The sequence below is a fragment of the Lissotriton vulgaris genome, chromosome 3_1 (genome assembly GCF_964263255.1).
Source record: "Lissotriton vulgaris chromosome 3_1, aLisVul1.2, whole genome shotgun sequence".
NCBI classification, from domain to species: Eukaryota; Metazoa; Chordata; class Amphibia; order Caudata; family Salamandridae; genus Lissotriton; species Lissotriton vulgaris.
In genome coordinates, this window is record NC_141689.1 from 2122093953 (window position 1) to 2122115479 (window position 21527).

A 21527-nucleotide genomic window follows, 5' to 3' on the forward strand; every position below is an offset into this window, starting at 1 on the left:
AACGGAGTTCTACAAATTCCTTTTAATGCTGTGCAGCTGCAGTGGACATATCAGAAAAGATTTGACAACATGGTACTAGAGATTTGTTTTCTTTGGGTGGCTATAGGGAGAATCCATTCCTTGATACGATAGTCCGCAAAATTAACCAAAATTGCCCCGGGTGAGTTTGAATTGAGGAATGGATGAGCCGGTACCCATTGGGCTATTGTAATTGTCAAATCACCTGAGATGTCTGGTAGCATATGATTCTTAATAAATGTCTCATCCCATTGAACCAGTTGGACCCCTTGGAACCTTCTGGTACACCCACCAGCCGTAGATTGGAGCATCGTGAAGGGGTTTTTCAGTTCATCAATCTTATTTTCCAGTGACAATTTGTCTTTCTTTGCAAGATCCATCTGCTGCTGCAACGTAGCCATTTCATCCTCCAGCTGACATATCCTAGACTCAGCCCTCTGCATCCTCACCGGGAAGGTAGCAACTGCTTCCTCGATTTTCATCAAACGAAGCTGCAGGAATGCGTTCTCAATTGCTTGAGATGATTTAGATCTCTTATTTTGTCCAGTATGAGATTTAAAATAGTTTTTAAGTCCCATTGCTGGACCTGCTAAATGTCGGGTGCTAAGATAGGCAGCTGAGTTTGAGAGTTGCTATCTGTTGCAGCCTCGAGTTGAATCCTGCTTGCGTCCACTGGAAAAGGCTGAGACAATGACTGCAGTTTCAGGATACTTAGAGCAGGAAGCTGAGTCTTTAGGTTGTTTTCTATAGCAGCCTGGGATTGCACTTGTGAGGTTGCAACCATCCTAGGAACCATTAACAGAGGCTGGGCTAGCGGCTGCAGAGCTGCTATAGTATTCCGTTTGGAGTAGAGATTTAATATTCTGGTCGATCATGAAAGGCTCTAAAAGCGTAGATGTTGTCGCTTTAGACATTTGAAAAAAGAGAATATGCTTTCAGCTTCCCTTGTAGAGCATACATGGGAGGATTGGATCGTAGCCCGGAAGAGGTAACTTCATCTTCTAGTCCCCTTGAGGATACTGGCTTTGATGGTGACACCTTCTCCTACCTGAGCACCCTGCCTTCGTTGGAGGACATGGATAGCTCATTTTGGACAGGTTCCTGCAGAGTATGCATCAAGGCCATCTGGCTAGCCTGCATGCCCGCCCATGGCTCCCCAAATCTTCCTCTGAGCTTAAGGGGCTATTCTCTGCTGCTGCTGATCCACAACATTATTTCAGGCTGCATTCAGCCCCTGCTGCAGCTGATGCAGGACAGTATCATTTGTGCAGTTAGTGATCTGGTTTTGAGACCGGCAGTATCCACATTCATTATATTTGCAAACTTGAGATGCTTTCCCATAGCGGATAGCTCTTTAATCCTGTAGGTGGGATTCAATTGTTTCAGAGAAGGAGGAGACACCCAGCGACCCACTACCAGAGGATCTTTCTCATTATACCGGACTGAATGGCAACCCCTGGTGTGAAACCTCGTTCACACTCAGAAACCGGCCATGAAATCCTTACATTTGCCACAAACAGTAAAGAAAAACACCATCAAGGTGCGTACTAGTCTCCAGTCAGTCTGAAATGGCTCTTAGGCTCCAGTCATCACTAAACAGTGACTTTCAATTGGTGCCTTTTGTCTAAAGAAAATGGTCAAAGTGCCTGGGAAAAACTTTATTGCAGTTTACCCAGTGTACACAGCTATGTGCCTACAACCCTGGGGCCGGCAGCAGGAAGTATAACAATGTTGAATGTTATAACACAGCTTGTATGCCGACATCCCGGAGGTCCGGCAGCGATCTTTGACACTTCACATTGATATTGCAGTGATTTGGGTATGTCTGCATTGATGACCTAATAGGTACGGTTCCGTAAACTACAACGAGAAGTTTGAAAACTCCATACCCACCCTCCCCACCTGTCAAAGCTTCAATTTTTCAGATTAGCAGTGGCACCTTCACATCTGGTCACAGTACACTTGTGTCAGTGGCATGTCTCAGTTACAACGTTCCACCAGTTCTGACAGCGACGGCCTGCCCACCGCAGCAGTGAGCATAATCCTAACACCACATATTAATGGTAATAACAAGCAATCCTTATTTACACAATTACTCTCACACAGTGTTATCTCCCCGAAGGTCAGCCCCGCAGCCGCCAATCAGCTTGCGAAGGGTGCCCATATATCTATAGGCCTGGATCTACTAGGCATTAGCTCCCAATACCAGGATAATTGATCTCTGCAATATGTGGCAGCTTTTAGCCATTCTGCTACCATAGGGGGATATTTCCCCTTCCAGTGTATTGCCACCTGACGCTTTGCCAACAGCAGCAACTTTGCCGTTAGTTTGTGGTAACCCCTCAAAACTTCTAATACAAAACCTAACAGTGCCACCAATGGTATGAGTTGCAATGGGATGCCAGTAATGTGGCCAATGTGTAGAAAAACCTCAGTCCAAAATGTTGCTATCAGTCCGCAGTTCCACGCCAGGTGTGTAAATGTGGCGTCCTGAGCACCACATCTGCAGCATCTTGTGTCCGGGTGAAGTCCCATGTGGTTTAATTGAGGTGGTGTGCGATACACTCTATGCAATAAGTTGAAATGTATGAGCCTCAACCTATTATTGGCGAGAGGTGCTCCAGTTGGGAGCAACAGAATTGTCACTGTTTATCTGTGATAGATATATCAGTTTCCCTCTCCCAATCCGCTCTAGTTGTGGTGTGGATAATAGGGGAGTCCCTCTGTGTTATGCTATAAATGCGCGTAATCAGTTTGCGGGGAGATGGATTTGACAATATATTTTCTGGCGCTGGCAGCGTGGGAGGCTCCTGGGGAAAGTCCATATATCTGGCCCTACATGCCGCTCTAAGTTGATAGTACAATAGCATATCTGATGCTGTAGGCGTCTGTGATTTACACATCTGCTGGAGTGACATGAAAGTGGCTCCTGGGTACAAATCACTACCTGTCATCAAGTTGTGTGCCGTTGCCCTCATTGTGGTAGCCTTATCTGTTAGGGGTGCTAATAGGGGATTCCCCCTTATTGGCATGGACGGTGCATATAATTCCTTTTGACCTGCCCTTTTTGCAATTCCTTTCCACGCCCAGCGTGTTGTATCCACAGTATCTATATCTATCTCTAAATGGGGCAGTTTGTACGGTATATAGACTGCTGCCTTAAGTGGGATAGGAGCAACACGATCTATTTCTATAGCCACATGGGGCTGAAATGGAGTAGGGTGGTGCCATAAATGCAGGTATTGTGCCTGCGCGCTGTATGCGTAAAGCTCAAAATCTGGGGCTCCTAAACCTCCCTGGGCAAACAGGATCGTCAGTAAATTCCATGAAACCCTGGGCTGCTTACCCGCCAAAAATAATTCAAGGACGATAGTACGGAGTCTTTTAAAAAAGTGGTTGTTCAGTGGCATGGGGATGTTTACAAACAAATATAGTAGTTTGAGTAGTATCACCATTTTTGTAATTGCTATTTGTCCTGTCAAGGATAGTGGCAGTTGTTTCCATCTTGGTGTTTTGCTTTCTTTCGATCCAACCAATCACTCTCCCATAGTTGGCTAACCATATTTCCTGTAGAGACCTGCTCCCTCTAATACCCAGATATCGTACGGCACCCTCGACTCAGTGGATTGGAAATTCTGTGTCAAATGGTGTAGTGTCATCCGTGAGTGGTAGCATTATGGATTTGGCACAATTAATCTGTATGCCTGTTAGTCCTCCATACCAAATCAATTCCCTCATAACCACGTCAAAGTTATCTCTGGGGTTTACTAAATAGATTGCCATGTCATCAGCATACATCGATATCAGAAGTACTCTAGAGGTAAATCCTATACTTCTTTGCGTATGGTGCTGACGGAGTCTAGCTGCCAACGGTTCAGTGGCTATAGCAAATAATAATGGCGATAAAGGGCAGCCTGCTGTGTCCCTCTTGTGATTTCCAAGGGTTCCGACACCTGTCCATTTACTTTGACTCTTGCCATTGGCTTTGTATATATTATTTGCATCTGCTTGATAAATATGGGGCTAAGACCCATGCGGGTCAGTAGGACAAAGAGAAAGTTCCATTCTAAAGAACCAAAAGCTTTTGTAGTGTCGAGTAACGCAGCTACTGCCTGTACATGGGGGGGCAGATAATGCAGGAGTCCAAAATCGTTCTGGTATAAAAGCAGATTGATCTGGTAATCAAATCTGCAGGAGCATCGGTTTCAATCTAGTGGCTATCAATTTTGCATGTATCTTAGCATCCAAGTTAATTAAAGATAATGGACACTAAGAATCCGGTTTAGTAGGGTCCTTATCAGGTTTCAACAGGGTAATTATAGTGGCCTCACTTAGGGTGGGGGGAAGGATACCTGTTTCCATAGTCTCCAGATATACCTGTAATAACCGGGGGCCCAGGATATCTACATATTCCTTATAAAATGCAGCAGTCACCCCTTCCGCTTTCGGGGCCTTGTCCGCCGGCATGCCATTTATTACTTGCCTGATATCCACCACAGTTATTGGCACTTCCATATATTCATAGGCCCCTCTATTGAACCATGCCAACGCTACGGTGTCTAGATAGTCTGTTATATCTGTCTGAGATGGATTAGTTTGGGATGTGTATATTCGCTGATAAAATTGGATTATTGTATGTAAAATGTTCGGAGGTGTTCTGACCGCCCCCCCACCGTCTGTGTGTAGTTCAGTGATATAATCAGTACCTCTCGGGGATCTAAGTAGACCTGTCAGTGTTTTTCCAGCACTTTCCCCTTCTCCAAAGCACCTGGCCTCCGCGTATTTATGCATAAACTTCGTCTCCCTTTCTGGCTCTTGTTGAAAGTCCGACCATTTGGTCCTGATTTGGCCTGTAATATCAGGTGTAGGATTTAGTAAAAGCGTTTGTTCTAGCCCTTTAATATTGCGCTCAAGCCTTTGTAGTGTATTGTGAATGTCCTTAAGGACCCCAGTCTTAAGTGCTATGCAGTTCCCCTCGTAATCATCTTGAATGCTTCCCAAAGTGTACCTGGTGAGTCTACCGTTCCCTCGTTCAGTGTAAAGTATTCAAAAATTTTCTCACCCAGCTCCTCACGGAAAACCTGGTCTAATAGTGCACTAGATGGGAATAACAATAGAAATGGTTGTTTGTATGGTGCGGAAATTTGTAGTTTTATCTATGTGGGCGCATGATCACAAAATGTGCGGGGTGATGCCCGGCTTCCACAACCCAGGTGTGTATGTCTTTGGATAATACCCAGTAATCTAGTCTGGACCATGCATTACGATAACGTGTTACACACGTGCCCTCCCTAGCCGTTGGGTGTGATGTTCTCCAGGTGTCTACCAAGGGTCAGTTATTACGCCAGACAACATCCCCGCTGCTTTTGGGTGGTGTTCGCAAGACATTCCCTGCCTGTCTGCCATGGTCGAGAGTACAACATTAACATCACCCCCCCCCACATCACCGCCATGGTATCTAGTGTCTGTATTTTCTACCAAATGTGCTGAAAAAAGTCTGGGCAGTCAGTGTTCGGGCCATAAGTGTTGATCAGCACCACAGGGGTATCGTATAACGTGCCCTGTAGTATTATAACCACCTCCACAACCTATTGCCTGAGGCCCAGCTGGAGCTCTTAGAACCCGGCCCACTCCATGGGTGACCAGAAAGCTGTCCATTTGGTCACTCAGCCTCCGGACATCTGGCCACATGCTATTCATTCCTATGGTGCATCCAGATTGCAAGGCCGCCCTGGAAGTCCCAATGAGGGCTCATTTGCTTCTCCATACCCAGTCAGGGCTTCAGGAGGTTGGGTGCATTTGGGATGACGGTCCCCCCGTCACTTACTGTGCATTGTTTACAGGAACTGTCTGGTCCCAGGTTTACAGCTGCCTCACAGCCCCTGTCAGATGGGCTTTTCCTCTGAATCTACCCTCCTGGTGAACAGGCTGGTTCGCAAAGCTGACACCACCATGCAGGCGTACCCGGTGAGGGGCTGGCCAGCAAAATACTCAGATCCATTGGGCTTGCTTGGTCCATTTAGAAATGGACTGTTTGGACAACCTCAGCTGTTGTTTCAAGCAAACAGCTTCCACTCTACCAGGGACCATCTGAGTTGAGGGCCTGCCTTTCACAGAGGCCCTTCACCTACCCACCAGAGTGAAGGTCACGCAGACTGACAACTTGTGCCCCCCATTGTTCCAACCAGAATGGAAGGGGTCAGATGGCACCAGGTCATGGATGCAGCCTGGCGAACGGGCTCCATGTGCCATGTTGTCTCCCTCCTCCACCTCGCACATTCCCACAGCAGCATGTAATGGCTGCTCTGTGGGGTAGTCCCACTGCCTAGCCGGCACCACTGTGTCTCGGTGCAGTGTAGACAACTGGGCCAGCCATTGCCTGTGTGACCACTCTTTCCCTGTAATCCCCAGAATGGGGCTTCGCCCCACAGCAGGCTCATGAGAGGTGCAAAGGTTGGCCCAGGAGGGGCACACATGTGTGGCTCCCTGATTGATCCTGTCAGTAGCATATGATTGTCCCAAATATTAAACCATACACATTTAAGTACACAAGGCCTATACAGTGAAACTGTGAATGGCTCAGTTATGTTTCCTTTGATCGCTCCATATATTACCTGGAAAACTGTGGTAATTCTAGAGCTAATGCTTGTTGACCAGCACTTCCTTGTTGTATACATTCATCATACCAAGACCAATCCAGGCTCAACCAGCCACTTTTGCGTCGATCGCACACCCCTGTGAGGGCATGACGTAGACAATGCATTTGGATGTATGCCCTCTCAACATTCTATAGTACTTTCTGTGCCTACTGTTGTGATCATTGGTAACAGGAAATCAGGACTCAATTCCAGAGAGGGAGCCTGACCAATGGCTACCATAAACAAAGATACTGCTGGACTTGTCCACAGCTTTTGACACAGTATCCCGCATAAGGCTGTAACAGAGACTTCAAGAGATAGGTGTTAGACCTGACATCATTGGCGTGAGTCTCCCTTCAATTTTTTTCTGATTGCCTCCTCTGTTTACGATATGTTTTGCTGGTTATATGCTTTGGGCACTGTGTCACTGCTATTCTGTGCCACAGTGCAAGTGCTCCCTATAAATTGATGTACTGATTAGTGACTCCATAATTGGGTATTTGATTTACTTGTCAGACCCTAGTACAGTGCACCATGTGTGCCCAGGGCTTGTAAATAAAATGCTGCTGGTCGGCTTGCAGCCCTGGCTGTGCCACCCACAGAAGCAGCTTGTAAAGTGTGTCTCAGGCTTGCCATTGCAAGGCCTGTGTGCACTCTGTGACGTCCATGTCGTCTTGGCAAGTGCACCCACTTGCCAGTCCCTAAACCTCTATGGTAGGCCCAAGAACAGGGTGCATTGTAAGTGTAAGGTAGGACATGCCCTGGTGTGTGTGGCATGTCCTAAGGTGAATTACAACCATTTTCGTTTTTCACTATTGCAAGGCTACCTGTTCTCCATAGACCAGAATGGGCAGTAGGATTATTATATCTTATAATCCTAACTGACTCAGTCAACATGGTGGAAATTCGAGTTTAGAATGCCTGAACTCAGAATAATGAAATGCATCTTTTAGTGTAGTTGGTTTTAACATTCTGTGTTTGAAAATACCACTTTTAGAAAGTAGGTATTTTCTTGTCTAACTATCCAAGCCTGCCTCTGCTAGGTTGTGTATTCCATGGCTGGAGTTTGTGTGAGAGGTCTGGGGGATTCCAGGAGACAGAATGAGTCAGCCCAATGATGAATTGGGAGATCTGCATCTAGATGGGAGGTAGGAGTTGCACCTGGTACCAGAATAGGTCCAGGCCTTTCCTCCACAATGCTGGCTCCACCTCCTGGTGTGTGGCTGATGTCTCTGCCCTGCACTGTCAAAGAAGAGTAGGAATCATGTCAACAAAGTGCTCCAGGGCTGTGCTTTCCCTCCACAATGCTGGCTCCACCTCCTGTGGGGCGTCTGATGTTTCTGCCCTGCACCGTGAAAGGAAAGAAAGAGTCATGTCAACAGAGTCCTCCAGAACTGGTTTGAACTGTGCAAAAGCCCCTCTGCCTTCAGAGAACAAAGAGAAAAGTTGTCGAAATATTGGGACCCAGACCCAAGAACTTTAGATCACTTCTGGGAACAAGGCGAACCTTTTGCCAAGGAGAAGAACTTTCATCATCTTACAGAATATTTCTCCAAGGGCTTGAACTCTTGCTTGCCTCCTGCTGAAGTCTCAGGGACAAAAGACTTCACCAGCAGCTCCCCTCTGAATTTCCTTGCTTGGAATTCTATCTGCAGAAGCATGCGTGTCGCTGGGAGCTCGAAGAGATACGCAACAAGAAGAAGTGTGACGCGACTGCAGCTGTAGTCGTCACATCGCCGGAGAAGGGTGCCACCACCGCATCTCCCAGGAAGAGTGTCTTTGTCAAAGCTGTCTGCTGTTGCATCACCGGAGAAGCATGACACCATCGAGAGGGTCGCCGTTGCATCACCAGAGAAGTGTGTCGCAGAGCGCCATCTTGAGCATTGCAACAGGGCCGCAGGCCGAGAACCTACGCATCACCCACGCACCAGTAAGGATCACGACGCATCCCCTACTCTGCGCAAGCATTGAGGCATGACGCATCCTCTCCCCCAGAGCACTGAACCGACGCATCTCGCTCTGCAAGTCTTTTGTTTGTTTTGCGTTATGCATCAAGGTACTTTTGTGAGAACTGTGTCGCATTTATCACCAACTTGATCTAAGTAACTTCTACCATCTTTAAGCCAATCTTAAGTACAGTATTGTGGATTTCTGTCGTTTGTGGTATTGTGTTCAGTCTATATAAAGAATACTTATTTTTATAAAACCTGTGTTGTGTCCATTGAATTGAATTGAAAGGGCACTTGTATAGCGTATGACTACCCGGAGGCCTCCCAGCGCTCGGCATGCCTAATCAGGTGGAGATGAGGAGGCCTAGGGGACCAGAATAGTTTTTAATTGTCTTCGGAAGACTAAGTGGTTGGATTCCCTCCGGAGCTGGGGTGGCAGTGTGTTCCATAGTTTGGCAGCATTAAGAGAAAAGAGACGACCCCTGCTTCTGGCCCTCTTGACTCTGGGGACTGCCACAAGGTGGAGGTCGTCCGACAGGAGTTTCCTGTTAGCTTTGTATGGGTAGATCATGGACGCAAAAAATGGGTTGCCCTTTCACCTGAAGGGTCCTATGAACGATACATAGGGCTTTAAAATGCAGCCAGTGAAGGGAGTGAATGGCAGGTTTGGCTGTGGTGCGATTGGGTACACCCAGCAGCAGTCTGGCTGCGCAGTTTTGGACCGTTTGTAGCTTGTTTGTGACTGTCATCGGGGCTCCAAGGTAAAGTGTGTTGCCATAGTCGATCCTTGAGAGTATTAATGATTGAACTAGGACTTTCTTGGCTTGTGGAGGAAGGTGGGGAAGCACTTTCCTAGGCATTCTGAGAAGGCCAAAACAGGTGGCAACTGTCTTTCTAGCCTGAACCTTGAATGTCAGGTTCGGATCAAGCCAGATGCCCAGGCTCTTTATTACAGTTTTGGGAGCTGGGGCTGGGCCCATGAATGCCGCCCACAGGGACTCCAGTGTTGCTGGGGTGGAATTTCCCAAGATCATTACCTCTGTGTTATCCCCGTTGAGCTTCAACTGCAAGCGCCCATCCACTTAGAGACTTCCGTTACGCATGAATGAAGGGCCTTAGTCTGATGCGTTGCTTGATTGAGAGCCACAACCAATTGAGTGTCGTCAGCATAGGTTACCATTTGGATTTCGAATGGGGCAATTATTGCCACCAAAGAGCCATATATACATTAAAAAGCGTCAGCCTCAATGATGAGCCCTGGGGGACTCCACATACCAGAGGCAGGGGTAGTGAGCTCACATCTTCTTCAAAGACTGAAAGAGACAACTCTCTAGGAAGGAGCGAAGCCATTTCAGGGCCGTGGCCGATATTGAATTTTTTTTGAGACTGTAAATAAGGATATGATGGTTTATCATATCAAATGCTGCGCTCAGGTCGAGAAGGATGTTGACCACCGAACCTCTGGTGTCCAGGATCTTTCTATGTTCCTCTTCCACGGCTAATAGAGTCGTTACCATGCTCTGGCGTGTGTGGAATCCAGTTTTGGAGGGATGCAGAAGGCTCTGGGATTCCAGGAAGTTGGAGAGAGTATGATTAACATGTTTTTGGTCACTTTGGCGATCCCAGGAAGGAGGGGGATGGGGCGGTAGTTGCCCAAATCCACCAGATCCAAATTTGGCTTTTTCAAAAGTGTCTTTACCATTGCCCTTTTCCAGTTAGGGGGTACTACTCCATCTGTAGTGTTTTCACTGTATTACTATGTATATTCACAAATGCTCAACACACTTCCTCTGGGATAAGCCTGTCTGCTCGTGCCAAGCTACCAAGGGGCTGAGCAGAAGTTATCTAGGAGTATAATCCCCTTATCCTGACTTAGAAGCAAGGTCCCTATTTGGACAAAGGTGTATACCATTGCCAACTAGAGACCCCCAGTTCTAACAATAGGGATTCAGGGATAGCTTTTAAATGGATCCAAAACTTCTTGGAAAATAGAACACAAACCATTGCTCTTGGGTGTTTTACAACCCGCAATATGCAGATTGACAAGAGTCTGCCCCAGGGATCTTCTCTGAACCCAACGCTGTTAAATATAAAGTGGCCCCCTTGCTAAGATTGTAAAGCCATATATTTTTGAAATATTATAAATCGTAAATCATACGTTCTTATATAGCGCCTTTCACCGTAAGGTCTCAAGGCGCTTGCTTTGGGAACCCGTCTTGGCTTTTCCCTGCGAGATAACCTCTACTGGGCATCTCCAAGGTGAAAGCCAGGCATCCCATCGCAGTGGGGCCGTAGTGGAGATTAAGCAAGCTATTGCCCAGAGTTGTAGAGTGTGAACCCATGATTCGAGTAGGCACCGAGGCGAGAATTATCGAGTTCGTGGACATTTTGAGCTCAAGACCCTGCCGCGTCAGGGATTGAACCCTGGTCCCGGGTCTGACCTCTGCATCCGGGTCTGCCTCCTCTAACCGATGAGCCACACTTCTCCACTCCGGGTCTGCCTCCTCTAACCGATGAGCCACACTTCTCCACAGAGAAGTATCATAAGCATCATATCATTATCATAAGCAGATGATACACAGCTGATCTTCACTTTTGATAAAGATCTGGCAAAAACAAAAGATAATTTTGCCAAGTGAATGTTAGCTTTTTCTAGATGGATGACAGCCAACAGCTTACAATTGAATGTTGATAAGACCAAGATCATGTTGTTCAGCATGTCAATTACACTTTGGTCTGAAGAGTGATGGCCTCTACCACTGGGCGCTATCCCGATCCCTGGACAGACTGTGAAAAATCTTGGTGTAAAAATAGACCAAGCACTGAATAAAAAAGAGCAGATCTTAACTACCGCTGGGATCTGTTTTAACACCATTCCCCTATTATATAGAGGCTTTACTTACCTTTCCATCTCAGCTAGAAGGTTAGTCCTGGCTCTAGTCGTCAGTAGACTGGAGCATGGTAAGGCTTTACTGGCCGCTGCAAATAAGACTCTCATGACTAAATTACAAGTAGTGAAAAATACTGCAGCCAGGCTTGTTTTCAACATTCCATCAGGTGCCTTTTTTGGCCCCATTATTGAAATCCTTACACTGGTTACCAGTAAGGCAGAGAAACACTTTCAAAATCTGCTGCATTACCTACAACTCTTTAACGGGTAAAGGCCCCAAATATCTTCGGCAGAAACTTAAACACTATTCGCTTACCAGAAATCTAAGATCCACGGTGAAAGCATTGCTGAGCGTACCCCCACGCCACCTGACTCGATGCAGAGGCAGAGTCTTGTCTTACTTGGCTCAGGTCTAAAGGACCAGCTTACCTCTTCATGTCTCCCTCTGTAGTGAATATAATAAATTCAGGAAACTGCTTAAAAAATGTTGATTTGAACTGAATTCACGTATTGCTTGTTTCTGTCTACAGCGCCGAGATACTTCTCAGGGTAAGTCGAGCTCTATATTAAATTTGATTAACAAAACATAACAAAGAAGGTACCAGGCATGCAAATTACCCACTCCCTTCTCGGGAGGAATTGATGAAAAATAGCAAGACACGACTCTTTCTTTCGAGGCCCTGTAACTGGAATGAGTACACTTTAAATCCTTTAACGAGGATCCATGTGAGGGCAAGACTGGCTCCAGCTGCCATGGTAATTCTGACTCCAATGGGGTACATTAAAGCTCCTGAAGTTGAAAAGCTTGTAGTTAAATTTTAGGATGAGATGGAGGTCCACCATTAGGCAAGCTACCACCTGTCCCAACCTCTGCCTTTGGGTACACCCTTAATGAGCTTGACTGAGTAAAGCTTTTAGTGCAAGGCCCAGGTTTTTATTCTGTCATCTTATTCTAAAATGGAATTGTTGACAAAATAGGCATTGCTTTCTCAATAATGAGGAATTTGACATTCCGACTGGAGTAATACGAGAGCAAAAGTTTTTTTGTTGATACTGTTGTCCCAAAAAGCATGTACTATGGCCTATGGGGACATATTTATTTTCACTGCCATGGCATAAATACTTTTGAGTATATAAAAAGTACAAATCAACAAAAAGAGAGGTAGGGAGAGGAGTGAACACTCTTATTCCCCACTATAACTGGAAAAACAACAAAAGAGTGTTCCTTGGTTTTTAGATACAAAAATAAGGGAGCACAAGAAACCAACAAAGCCCATTAGGTTTCTTTAGAAAGCCCTCACTCACCGACCTGGTCGGTGACATGCTTCATCATCGGGCCCCACTGGGTGCGACCAAATGTCACCCCAGTGTGCTACAACGCCAGATTTGCTGCGGAGCTGGTAATGTGAAGATGTGAGGGCTATGTGGTGAGTTAGGTGAACAGAGTGAGGTGGTGAGTTAAAAATGCATTGTATGTATCAAAAATTAATTTAATGGATGATCATCAAGGGCAAAATTAAAAAATGTGTTGGTAAACAAGGCCAACTAAATTGGTTGGTCTGTTTCCAATAACATTAAGTGAAGAAGTGATTGGTCAACATGTTTCTGCCGATGTTGGTATAGTTAACCTGGCATTCGTCAGGACCTAGAGTGAATAAACCCCGGCGGTATGGGCACGCTAAGGCCCACCCTACCAAAGGACTTGAAAGTGAAAAAGTGTCTGTGAAGTGCAACAAAAAGGGGGCCTCACCGAACATAAAAGCGGGACGCACACACCCTCTTGGTCTCTAGATCAGAGACAAAAAATTTAGTGCACTTCAAAAGAGATGAACTTTCACCCCATAGACCGCGGGAGGGGGGTGACGGCGTATTTGGCACATCGCCCACGACGCCAGGCACCCGAATGTCCACCTGGTCAGCCCTCAGAACCGGGTCTCGCCGGTTCTGAGGGCTGACCAGGTGGACATTCGGGTGCCTGGCGTCGTGGGCGATGTGCCAAATACGCCGTCACCCCCCTCCCTCCCGCGGTCTATGGGGTGAAAGTTCATCTCTTTTGAAGTGCACTCAATTTTTTGTCTCTGATCTAGAGACCAAGAGGGTGTGTGCGTCCCGCTTTTTTGTTCGGTGAGGCCCCCTTTTTGTTGCACTTCACAGACACTTTTTCACTTTCAAGTCCTTTGGTAGGGTGGGCCTTAGCGTGCCCATACCGCCGGGGTTTATTCACTCTAGGTCCTGACGAATGCCAGGTTAACTATACCAACATCGGCAGAAACATGTTAACCAATCACTTCTTCACTTAATGTTATTGGAAACAGACCATCCAATTTAGTTGGCCTTGTTTACCAACACATTTTTTAATTTTGCCCTTGATGATCATCCATTAAATTCATTTTTGATACATACAAGGCATTTTTAACTCACCACCTTACTCTGTTCACCTAACTCACCACATAGCCCTCACATCTTCACATTACCAGCTCCGCAGCAAATCTGGCGTTGTAGCACACTGGGGTGACATTCGGTCACACCCAGTGGGGCCCGATGATGAAGCATGTCACCGACCAGGTCGGTGAGTGAGGGCTTTCCAAACAAACCTAATGGGCTTTCTTGGTTTCTTGTGCTCCCTTACTTTTGTATCTAAAAACCAAGGAACACTATATAAAAAAGTACACACTACCATCCATTTAAATAAAATTGCAACTTTAGTTGCTCGGAGAATTCTAATAACCGACTAGAGGGCAACAATATCAAGAAGTAACAGATCTTTGAACAAAAGCTATAATTTGAAACTCCCAATGTGGATATTGGTTTGAATATTGAATAACACTTGTCAGATAATTGTGGGGGTTTGATCACCTAATTGGAAAAATTTAACAAACATGAGAAACAGATATAACACTATAAGAAATAATCAATGAGATAACAATATAGGGGCAAAATTGAATGACAATCAGAACTAGATATTTTTATTAGGAAAAGGTATGAATTTGTTTGAACACTAAGAATCCCACAATGAACCGGGAAAACACACAGAAGGAAGACAGACTGATTCAAAGCACTGCTATAAATAGTGAAATGTAAAAAAAGGCACTGATGTGTGGGATGCAGACCTCTGTTATTGTTATGCAATTGAGGGGTCGGGGTAACTTTTTATTCAAAGAAATAAACGTTATAAGCGCAGAGCCTTCTTTTCTTGGGACCTTTTATTTAAGAAATAAGGGCGAGGCGACCCAGACCCCATAAAAGAGTGGTTTACTGGGTTACAACACCATTTTGTGTCTTTTGAATTTAGAGTGCGTGTTTTTAAATGTAAATTACATTATACTCCTCTATTTTTACCCTTTTGTTCTGGCACTTCGAATGGAGACATGAAGAGATTACATCAATCCATTTATCTGGCTTGCAAATGAACTTTTGACACAGACGGCTCTTCTCTCTCTACAGAGCCTTGAATAATTTCTAAATTAATAGGAGGATGTTGAAAGGTCACCAGACCTTGTCACTGTCGTGACCTGAGGTCATTCATCAAGACAAAGACTGAAGAGTAGACATCAAGTTCTGATCACATATACCGGATGATACCACTTCTCATGCAAACTAAGCAAGCTCCATGAAGCACTCAAAAGAAATCCATTTCCTTCTAGGTTAATTTACATATTGTTATGCTGTCTGATTGGTTGGTAATCACTGTTTCCTTCTACGGATGATTAAGAGTTTAGGTAGCTGCTATGATTGAACAAGGGCAAGGGATCAGGAAGGCAGTGGGCATTAAGGAATTTTGCCGGCACCTATCATCTGAGAGAATGAGTATAAATAAATAGGAGGAAGTTAGTATTATGTAGGATCTGCTGAGGAAAAAGTCCATTCCCTTGTTTGTTTCTCTTCCCTCACTCTTAAACAACCAAACAGTGAGCTCAGATCTCAATACAGACCTAACCAAATTGAGTTTCCAGATCTGTTAATCAACAATGTTGCATCATGCAAGCCTCTCGCGCTCTTCTGTCGCCCTCATGAACAAGCTGTTTCAAACCTATGATAAACCTCTGCAAATTTCACCAGTCAGAAGAGTCCGGGGACGCTGTCTGTCTCACAAATTCCAAGCACAAAACTTTCGCAATAGCTTCTGATTATTACCTTGTTGTCAAGCATACCTTGTGGCATCTATCTACGGTGTGTAGGGCCACTGCAGTTCATTTCCTCCTCGTCTGACATCCCCTTCACAGTCAATACCTTATGAGCATGTGTGCTTGCAGATAGTGGCCAGCTGCAATTTCTGCTATATCTCCTCCTCTTTCAAGTACCTTCCTAAAAAAAACACTGGCAAAGCAAAGCATTCACCACAGAAGGGAAACATCCTTTACAACGCAACTTTTACCACGCAGTGCCTTTACGACGCAACTTTTACAATGCAAACCATTACAACTCATTGTGCTGGGGGGCTCTCTCGGATAGGGAATAGATTTAATTTACTATCCAACACCTCCCTAGTGTCCACGGGGACTGGAGTTGGAATAGTAAATTAAATTATTCACTATCCAGCACCCCAAAGCGCTATGCGTTGTAATGGTATGCGATGTAAAAACCGCATTGTAAAAGCATGCGTGGTAAAAGCATGCGTTGTAACATCATACATCCACCACAGAAACCCATAAGCCCTCCTGTATCCCCCCACACGCCCTATCGCATGCCACAATGACTGCATTCGAGGAGGCCATTAGTCCGGTGAATGCTGGTCAGCTACTGTTCTCTTGGGATTGACTAGGAATTAGCGGGAAATCCAATAGGCTACATAAGTGATCAGGAGTGCAAACTACATAGTCCCCTGATCACTTTGATAGTGGAAATATCTTCTAATTTGAAATAAAGCATAATTTGGCAGATATCCACTTCTGTGATCCACTTCTGAGGTTTCCTTGAACTGTCTCAGTTCCATATGGCTCCTCCAGATGAGAATAGTTTCAGGTTTCCATGATACCTACCGTGGGTTTGATACTCAGAACACCCATGACCCTGATAGACTGCACACAACTTTCAAATACCATTATCCGGTGCAATTAATCTTGGCAACAATGGCTACATGTTCATTTTTCACAATGATTTTCCGTTTTGCTGCATTCTATTTTGGCATTTTCCTACATTTTCAACACTTAATACATTTGTTGTACTGCGAAGTGTTGCCCACTGCAATCATTATTAATCCAGGCACTATGGCATTTGAACACTCACTAAACCTTAGTACATCTGTCAATGTTAGGTATTGATATATTGTGAGTAATGGCTTACTTAGATTTTACTCATTTCCTCAAAGTAATATCGTTATGTTAAAAGCTTTTTGTCAGATCCTAAACTATATAGAGTATGCATGTCCTAATTACTTTAGGATGTTTTTGAGAGATATTCTGAAGGGAACACTTGTGGATCACAGCCTGATTAGTATAATGTGAAGTACCTGTTCAACATCTTCCGTTTCGAGCCTTAATTAAAATGTAATCACAACTCTTATTTGCCTGAAATGAACATTGAAACTCATTACAGTTATTTGAAAAAGTCAAAGAATTTATAGTTTTAAAAATTGCAATACTTACTTTACCATTTTTAAAGGGAGGTTTGTTATTGATATGGGCCAGACCTAGCTGTGTTTCAGAAACCCACATGCTGTCCAGTTAAGTGACAATACTCGTATATTTATGAACAATTACAAACTCTGAGCATTTTAGGGACAGGCAACATCCTTTTGAATGAGCATCCACTTGGTCATCCTTGAATACATTTGTGAAACATTATTGATTCACAACCCAGCCTTGAAGTGACTGATAGTGTGCAGGGCTGTGGTACATGACTTCTTTTGTTGATCAGCAAAACACACAAGATGATAGATGGAATGTTGTACAATGGCAAAACATTCACCCCCAGTCACATATCTGGGTTTAATCCATCGTTATTATTCTCACCAAGCCACCCCAGTTCAGACATGGCCATGTGCAAATCAGTCTTGGACCTGTGCCTCATGGGAACAGTCCAGCCCTAACTGCCAAGCCATGTCTTCCCTGGACCGGAATCAAACATCCTAGGACCGGTTTCTGGCTATCAGCCTTCATCAGCCAGGATAGCTTAACTCCAGTGGCATAGTGAGCACGGGACCTACGTCTGGGCATACCTTTCCCAGATAGGGTGAACAGCAAAACACGCAAGATGATGGACGGAATGTTGCACAATGGCAAAACATTCACCCACAGTCACAGATCTAGGTTTAATCCATCATTATTTTGCTCACCAATCCACCCCAGTTCAGACATGGCCATATGCAAATCAGTCTTGACCCTGTGCCTCGTGGGATCAGTCCAGCCCGAATTGCCAAGCCATGTCTTCCCTGGACCGGAATCAACGTCTGGGCAGACATGAGTCCAGTGCTCTCCACACCACTGGAGTCAAGCTATCCTAGCTGATGGCGGCTGATAGCCAGAAACCGGTTGTAGGATGCTTGATTCTGGTCCAGGGATGACATGGCTTGGCAGTTCGGGCTGGATTGTTCCAATGAGGCACAGGGTCAAGGCTGATTTGCATATGGCCATGTCTGAACTGGGGTGTTGTGTAGTGCAAAAAAACGATGGATTTAGGCCCAGATCTCTGTACTGAGGTGAATGTATGACATTGTTCTGCATTCCGTCCATCAACTGTTGTTTTTGCATTTGTGACCCCGAGTGGGACGGGTATGCTCAGACGTGAGTCTCATGCTCTCCACACCACTGGAGTCAAGCTATCCTGGTTGATGATGGCTGATAGCCAGAAACCGGTCCTAGGATGCTTGATTCCGGTCCAGGGAAGACATGGCTTGGCAGTTCGGGCTGGACTGTTCCCATGAGGCAGAGGGTCAAGGCAGATTTGCATATGGCCATGTCTGAACTGGGGTGGTGCGGAATGCAAAAAAACTATGGATTTAGGCCCAGATCTCTGTACTTGGGTGAATGTATGACATTGTTCTGCATTCTGTCCATCAACTGTAGTTTTTGTATTTGTCACCCCCCGAGGGGGACGGGTATGCTCAGACGTGAGTCTCATGCTCTCCACCCCACTGAAGTCAAGTTATCCTGGCTGATGACGACTGATAGACAGAAACCGGTCCTAGGATGCTTGATTCCGGTCCAGGGAAGACATGGCTTGGCAGTTCGCGCTGGACTGTTCCCATGAGGCACAGGGTCAAGGCTGATTTGCATATGGCCATGTCTGAACTTGGGTGGTGTGGAGTGCAAAAAAACGATGGATTTAGGCCCAGATCTCTGTACTGGGGTGAATTTATAACATTGTTCTGCATTCTGTCCATCAACTGTTGTTAGGTCTCGCGACCTATCAATGCGTGCAAGCGCATTGAGCGGAGCGAGAATTCAAGTTGTCAAAATGCTCTTGAAACCAAGGGTTTCATTCCTGCGGTTTTGTTTGAGTTCACGTGAATCACGTGACCAAACAAGCACGCGCATTCCGGGCCGCACAGCACATCAAAGGGCTTCTCCTTCCCTAATTATTCATGGCCGGCCGCAGGCCGGTCGTACTTTCAGTTTCCCAAGCCCGCCCCCATCCGGCTTCCCTCGGCGCATCTGCCTGCCACACTTCTCCTCCCCTCGCTGGCATTCCCGCCCCCCGACCAGGCTCTACCGCTCGAATCCGGCTTTCCTCCATGCATCTCCTTTCACCATGCCTGCACTCTATACTGTTCCACGCATCTCCTTTCACCATGCCTGCACTCTATACTGTTCTGCAAAACTACTCGTGCCTTGTTAGTCTGGGTTTTACCCACATCGCCCTCCTGCGCTTGTTTTTCCTTGGGAAGTTATCCATTCAGTACTCATCTGTATAGCAGAGCTTGGGGGAGAGGGAAAAATGCATACTTCAGATGCCGGCAGACCAGTGGAATTTTTTTCCGTTAAAACCACATTTCAAACAGTGGATCTTTGTTTGCATACACCCACAAATAAAAGGGCTGGTTTATTTGTAACCCCACCCCAGCCCACACTCAGTTACCCCGTGCTCCCGTCCTTCCTACTAGTACATCTGTTTGTTGTATATTTTTCTTCTCGCACAGACCACGCCCACGTGTTGTTTACCTCATTTGTGGCCGGGTGCTGCCTGTCGTTTACAAATTCACCTCAGCCTCTTGGTTACCAGACAGGAGAAGCATCTCCAGATGCCCATAAAGAGGCTCTGGGAAAGTTTGAGAAGGCATTTCGCTGCTCCAAGCTATGTGGGCTTTCCAAACAAACACAAGTTTGAGCAGCGCTGGTATGCGCGCCGGATAAAATCACCCATTACCCAGCAGCCCCCGCGCGCCTGCTGCTCCCTTCCACTTAGCACCCCCGCTACCTCTGTACGGGGCCGAGGACTTTTCTTTAGCCCTACTGCAAAACAGAGCTCTTCGGTCCATCAGTCTCCCACGCCATCTGTTCACATTCATATTTGTTCTGGCTTATGCATGTGTGGCCAACGGAGTAACATTTATTTCATTTTCTCAAATCTAGTTCACATTTAGTTCATTAAGATTTCTATTCCAGGGGGAAATGCATCTCTGTTAAACTCTCCTTTTAGTTTAGATCATCTCCTTTCTTAACTCTTCTTTAGTTTTAATTGTACCTTGTTGGATTTCAGAGTAATCACATTAATAACAAGCACTTGTAAAGCCAATAGGTCTGCAACACTTTTCTATGTATTTTTTGGCAAGCTTGCGCATTAAGCTTACAGGAACGAGTAAAATACCGCCATCGAAAAGTGGCGCTCCTATGTTTGCAAAAAAGTAAACCAGCATTTTTAAAACCAATAAATCTCTTTGACAATGGTTTTGTAGCCATGCTGTGCAGCAGCTCGACTGCTGTGGAGCATGGCTAAAACTAATACAACAAGCACTGGCATTGCCAATAGGTCTCGCAGTAGGAAAGTTGGAGCTATTACAATTGCAAATAACAATGCCTTTTATTTTTGTTTTCATTTTAAAAACATAAAGTGCTTTGTCATTTACAAAACCAATAGCTCCAACTTTCCTACTGCGAGACCTATTGGCAACGCCAGTGCTTGTTTTGCATTTCTTTTGAAGATCAGGACTATGCAATACCACCCGCCAGAGAGTACTGCTTCGAGACTACTTCATAATGCGCTAAATTAATGGGGATAAATATATATCAGAGCAAAACGTAACTTCAATGTAATAACAGTATTTCTGGTACATACTATATCTCACTATAACTCTTTTCCTCCCCTTATAAGTTTGTGCTGTTACTAATGAGAACCCGAGTTATTCAAACTATCTTTTGCTGTGTTGTCATTCTTACACCTTTCATCATGCCTCAATGGGGTGCAAACAAGTGTCATTTACTATCGTCAGTACGTGGGTCGGTGCCTGGTATGCCTCAATGTTGTCACATCTTGGACAGGTGCAATGACAGCAGCATCTATTGCGAGGGTAACGTTTCTGAATCCAGTCTTGCTCTTGGAGGATATTCACATTATGAGAAACATCCATCAACATACAGCATCCACTAAAAATATAATTGCAGAAGTAAGTATCATTTTATTCATCTGACCCTACACCCTCTAGTCCTGATTCTAGCAGTAAGTTTTGTGTAAGGCACGTAAGGCACGTGGCTCCTTACTATGAAGGGTTGTTTGAAATGTATACTTTGCAGAACAGTAATCGTGTACTTCCAACCAACTGTTTTGAACCACTTGCTCTACGTTGAATGTTGCCACTAAATTATACCCCTTCTCCTCCAGTCCAGTCTAGTGCGGGACATGGCTCAATCTACTTATATTAAACATGGTTTGTGAGAGATAAACTCGTTTTGAACTGGATACTCTTCACTTCCAATCATCTTCAATAAAATATTTGGAAGTTCTCTGCTCAACATTTCAACATTGAAAATGCTCTACACGGTTTACAACACAGAGGGTACAAAAGCTTCTCTCATCGTGGACGATAGTGTTTCCTGTTCTTTGACTTCTATATACTCCTCCACTAAACTCTCCATTACCGAACAAATGAAACAATTT